The sequence below is a fragment of the Cryptomeria japonica genome, chromosome 8 (genome assembly GCF_030272615.1).
Source record: "Cryptomeria japonica chromosome 8, Sugi_1.0, whole genome shotgun sequence".
In the NCBI taxonomy this organism is placed as follows: Eukaryota; Viridiplantae; Streptophyta; class Pinopsida; order Cupressales; family Cupressaceae; genus Cryptomeria; species Cryptomeria japonica.
Window position 1 is genome coordinate 593,420,424 of NC_081412.1, and position 4,950 is coordinate 593,425,373.

Consider the following 4,950-nt stretch of genomic DNA (forward strand, 5'->3'; position numbering starts at 1 on the left):
TTGTCCTCATCATACTTTATCAACACACTACAAACAACAACATTTTGCTAAGTGGTCCCTTATCAAGGTCTATCACCTTTGGGTCTCATTTGGTCTTACCTAGAGTCAAGGTCAACTTACCTCATCAAGAGAAACTATCCTCTCTTTGGAAGCCACACCTACTCTACTACATACATACTTGGTCTTACACTTTGGACATTGCAAGTAAACTTCAGATTAATTTACATTCCACCCAACTCTTGGTCTTCCATACTCTTTCCATTTTCATCTAGTCTCACATATCTTGGTCAATACCTAGTTCATGGTTGAAACCTGTTTCCAAAAATCTAAGAGAGAAGCTAAAGAGGCTCAAGAATCTACAAACATGAGTTCTTATGAGTATGACAATGATATCTTTTTCAATTTTGATCATACTACATTACCTGACATGGATGCCTATAGAAACATTCCAAATGTTGAGCACATGGACACTATAAACAACAATGATACACACAATGACAATATGGACAACATTTCAATACATTCAGTAGAAGTGGAAGAGACCATTATGAATCCCCATTTCAATAGATTGGTTGAGGAGATAATGAGGAGGGATAGACAATATTTCTTACATATGATGGCACAAAGTGGAGCCAAGATACCTCATGATTTTGACATGTCTCAAATAATGGAAAATCGACCTTTGCAACAAACTCACTCCAACATGGATCAAAGGAGGCCTATTAGTGGAGGTAATAGAGGACCACATCTTGTGCTTGAATCACCATCATCTTTGTTTCAAAAACCAGAGGTCCCACACACACATGGTCAAGCATATGATACTCATCTTCACAGACCATCATGGAAGTCTTATGTAGAAAAATATGCTCAATCACATATCAATGCTAAGGATCAACCACCAAAGAAATTGGATATTCAAAAGCATGCTCAAAATTTGGACACAAGGAAACCCCACGTCAAATTTGGGGGCAACATACTAGAACAAACTCATGACATTCCTATAGAGTATGGTATACATGGACAAAACAGACATTTCATTCCTTAACATGACTCTATACCAAGTGGTCCATATGCATAGCATCATTATAGACCTCCTCCATATGAACATGTGTATGATCAATATCATCCATATATGCAACATGCTCCTCCTCCAATTGGTGCCTCAAGCATGGGGTATGATCCAAGAAGTCAATCTTCACATAAGAACAATTTGGAGCAACAAATCAGGGACTTACAAAAGAAAATCGAGGACATAAATACACCGAAGCCAACATACACAATGAGAGACATATGTCCTTATCCATTTGACAAGAGTATTCCAATGCCTCCTTTTTCTACACACTTTGTGACACCTAAGTTTGATAAATATAGAGGAAAAGGGGATCCTAAGGCACACATAAGACAGTTTTTCACAGCTTGCATTGAGGTAGCTTCAGAAGAGACATATTTTATGAGATCATTCCCACAAAGCTTAGGTGATCAAGCTATGGAATGGTTCTCCCAACTTCCACCTGGTAAGTCATGGGGTGACTTGGCAGAGGCATTTATCCAACATTTCTCCTACAACATAGAGACAGACATATCAGTCACTACTTTGTGCAACACCAAACAAAAGGATGGAGAATCTTTTTCATCATTTTTACAAAGATGGAGGAATCTAGCCAGCAGATGCTCCTGTGAAATTCCACAAAAACAAATGGTAGAGATGTTCACCCAGAATGTTAACAAAGACATTGGCTATGATCTAAGGAAAGCTTGTTTGTCCACCTTCAAGGACATCATTGAAAAAGGCCTAGTGATAGAAAAGGTCCTAATTGAACAAGGAGTCATTAAGATATTCAAGGAAAACAAAGATGACTTTAAAGGAAAAGACAAGTCAAGATTTTGGAATAAAAACAAGAACACAGTCAATGAGGGTGTTGTTGATGCCAATACAGTGCGACCCAAAATCTTTTTTTCGAGATCAAGCTCTACAAACAATCAAGTGAATACTCAAACACCTTCTAGGTCACGAAGGAAGTACACCCCATTGGGAGAACCACTTGAGTCAGTTTTTAAGAAGCTAGTGGCAAACAAAGTAATCACAATTCTAGATTTTCTTCCATATGAGCCAAAGGTCAAACCAAATTGGTGGAATGATGATGAATATTGTGAATTCCATAAGAGCAAGGGTCATAAAATAGGAAATTTTCATCGACTGAAGAACATCATACAAGATCTCATTGATAGAGGTGACATTGAGATTGAAGGACATTCCTCCAATCAAGAACATGAGATGTTTAAGGAACCATTCCCGAAGCATGACAAGGGAAAAGCTACAGCCATAGATGACCAAACCAACTATACCAGAGCATCCTATAACTATGATTCAACTATCAATCACATCTCGATGGACAATTATGTCTATACCATTATCATCAAGGATAAAACCCCTGAGAATTCTACCTAGAGACCCAAGATCGTTCTAAAAGGAATTGGATCTTCTTCTGAACCTATCTCTGAATGTCATGTTACAACTCGTCAAGGTAAATTCACTTTACAAGGTGCTCCAACTAAAAACATAGCTTCCTCATCAACCAAGCTTGAATACGGCCTTGTAGAATAGTTAGGGAAGACACCCGTGCTCATCTCCATCCTTGAGCTCCTACGCATATCCCCCGCACATAAAGCTATTCTTGATAAAATTTTGAGAGACACTACTATTCCTACTGATTTGAACGTGGACCAGTTTCAAGCCATGGTGGGATACCTTTCCATTCCAAACTCTCTTACTTTCACAGAAGCTGATGACGCCTCCGTAAGTCAGCCACATAATGCACCATTACACATTGAAGCCTTCATACACAAACATAGAATCAAACGAGTCCTGATAGATGGAGGAGTAGGTCTAAACATTTGTACATTGAGCATTATTAAACAATTGGGATATTTTGACAAAGTTGTGAATTCTACAAACAAAATTACCATCAAAGCATATGATGATGAAGAGCATTCATCCAAGGGCACAATCACCTTACCTCTCAGAGTTGGGCGAGTCACAAAGGATGTGGTTTGTCAAGTACTAGATCTTGATCTCACATACAACATATTGTTGGGACATCCTTGGATTCATGAAATGAGGGCGGTCCCATCTACATATCACCAATGTATCAAGTTTCCTCACAATGGAGTTGAAATAACAGTTAATGGAGATCCTAATCCATTCATATATTGCAATAACTTGAGACCAAAAACTGAGACCATCATTCCTAGTAATCGCGAAGCTATTCCTTCTTCTGCATACATTGATCCTAAGTCATTACAACCTTCGACATCAAAACAAGGTGAACTTAAGGGAAAATTATAGGACAAGGGCATGGGTGAATACACTTTGAATCAGACCATGTACTTACAACAAGTCATGAGTTCACCAAAAGAATATGGAAGACCACATCCTAATAAGTAGGTATCTATCATTATACTCAAATGGGACCCTACTATCTTTCAAAGATGGGGTGAACTAGAAGAGGAAGACTTATATAAAATGCTTTACAAAGACCTTGAAAATGATACACAAGATCACATCAGTATACCATGTGAGAAGTATGGCAAAGGGTTCAAGATTCTACAAAAATTTGGGTATGATGGCAAAAGCCCTCTTGGGTTAAGAAAGGAAGGCATCATCAAACCTTTACAACCTGAATTGACATTCAAAAAGGAATGCTTGAAAGGACTTGGCTTCATGACTTCCAAGATCCACACTCAAAGGACAGAAGAAGCATTACAAATCAAAGCTGCCAAAATTCAACAAGAGAATCGCTATTCCATAGACTCCAATGAAAGCTTATGGGGTTCAAACAGATCCTCTAGTGACTATGAGATCACCGAGGCATTCAGAGAACCAAGTGAACAAACAGAAGAAGAGGAATTTAATAGGAAATTCAAAGTTGGTCAAGAAACAACCCCAGAGGATCCCATACAGTCTTTGCCTCTAGGTCCTGGGTTGAAATCACATAGAATGAGAACACCTATCCCAAAATGCACTACTAGTGATGATAATTTGGATTCATTCACGATCGAGACTGATGAGGAGAGTGCCAATGATGACCTCGATAACTACCTCAACATACCTGAATATAACTACATCTTCACTCTTAACCTTGCTAACTTTGAAGACATCAAAGGCCTTCCCCTTGTTCACCACCAACTTATTGACTAGGACCATGAAGGACCTGCATAGTTTGACACATTCCAAAATGATGAAGCCCTTATTGACTATCTTGGCATACGAGAGGATATTCCAACTAGGGATCATAAAGCAGGATACACCATAGAACTCAATAGCGTGGCATATTTTGGTGAGGGTGTCGGACCTTCCAATCGCAAAAATATAAAAATTAAAACAAACCAAGGGTCTTATGGCGAAAACCACACTATGGCATTGTCTGACCCCAAAAAAGTAAAAAGAAAGGACATATCTGAGGGTGAAAACCTCTCTAAGGCACCTGAAGATGGAAGGCTCGACATTCTCCTAGTATCATATGAGGAAAAGTCATCCATGTTGGTAGAGGAGACTATCAGAACAAACTTTGGTATAGAAGAAGTTCCACACAACATATTCCTAGCTCAATCTTTGACAGAGTCAGAAAGGTCAAAATTCATAAGTTTCTTCATGGAACAACAAATCAACTTTGCATGGTCATACGCTGATATGCCTGGATTGGATCCAGATTTGGTAATGCATCATTTGACAATTAAACCGAGGGTAAAACCAGTGAAACAAAAATTAAGAAAGATGCATCCACAAGTGGCATTACTAGTCAAAGCAGAACTTGAGAAATTATTGGATGTTGGATTCATACGCCCAATTGATTATCCTGAATGGATCTCCAGCTTAGTGTCTGTCAGTAAACCAGATCGTAGCATCAGAATATGTACAGATTTCAGAGACATCAACAAAGCGTGTCCTAA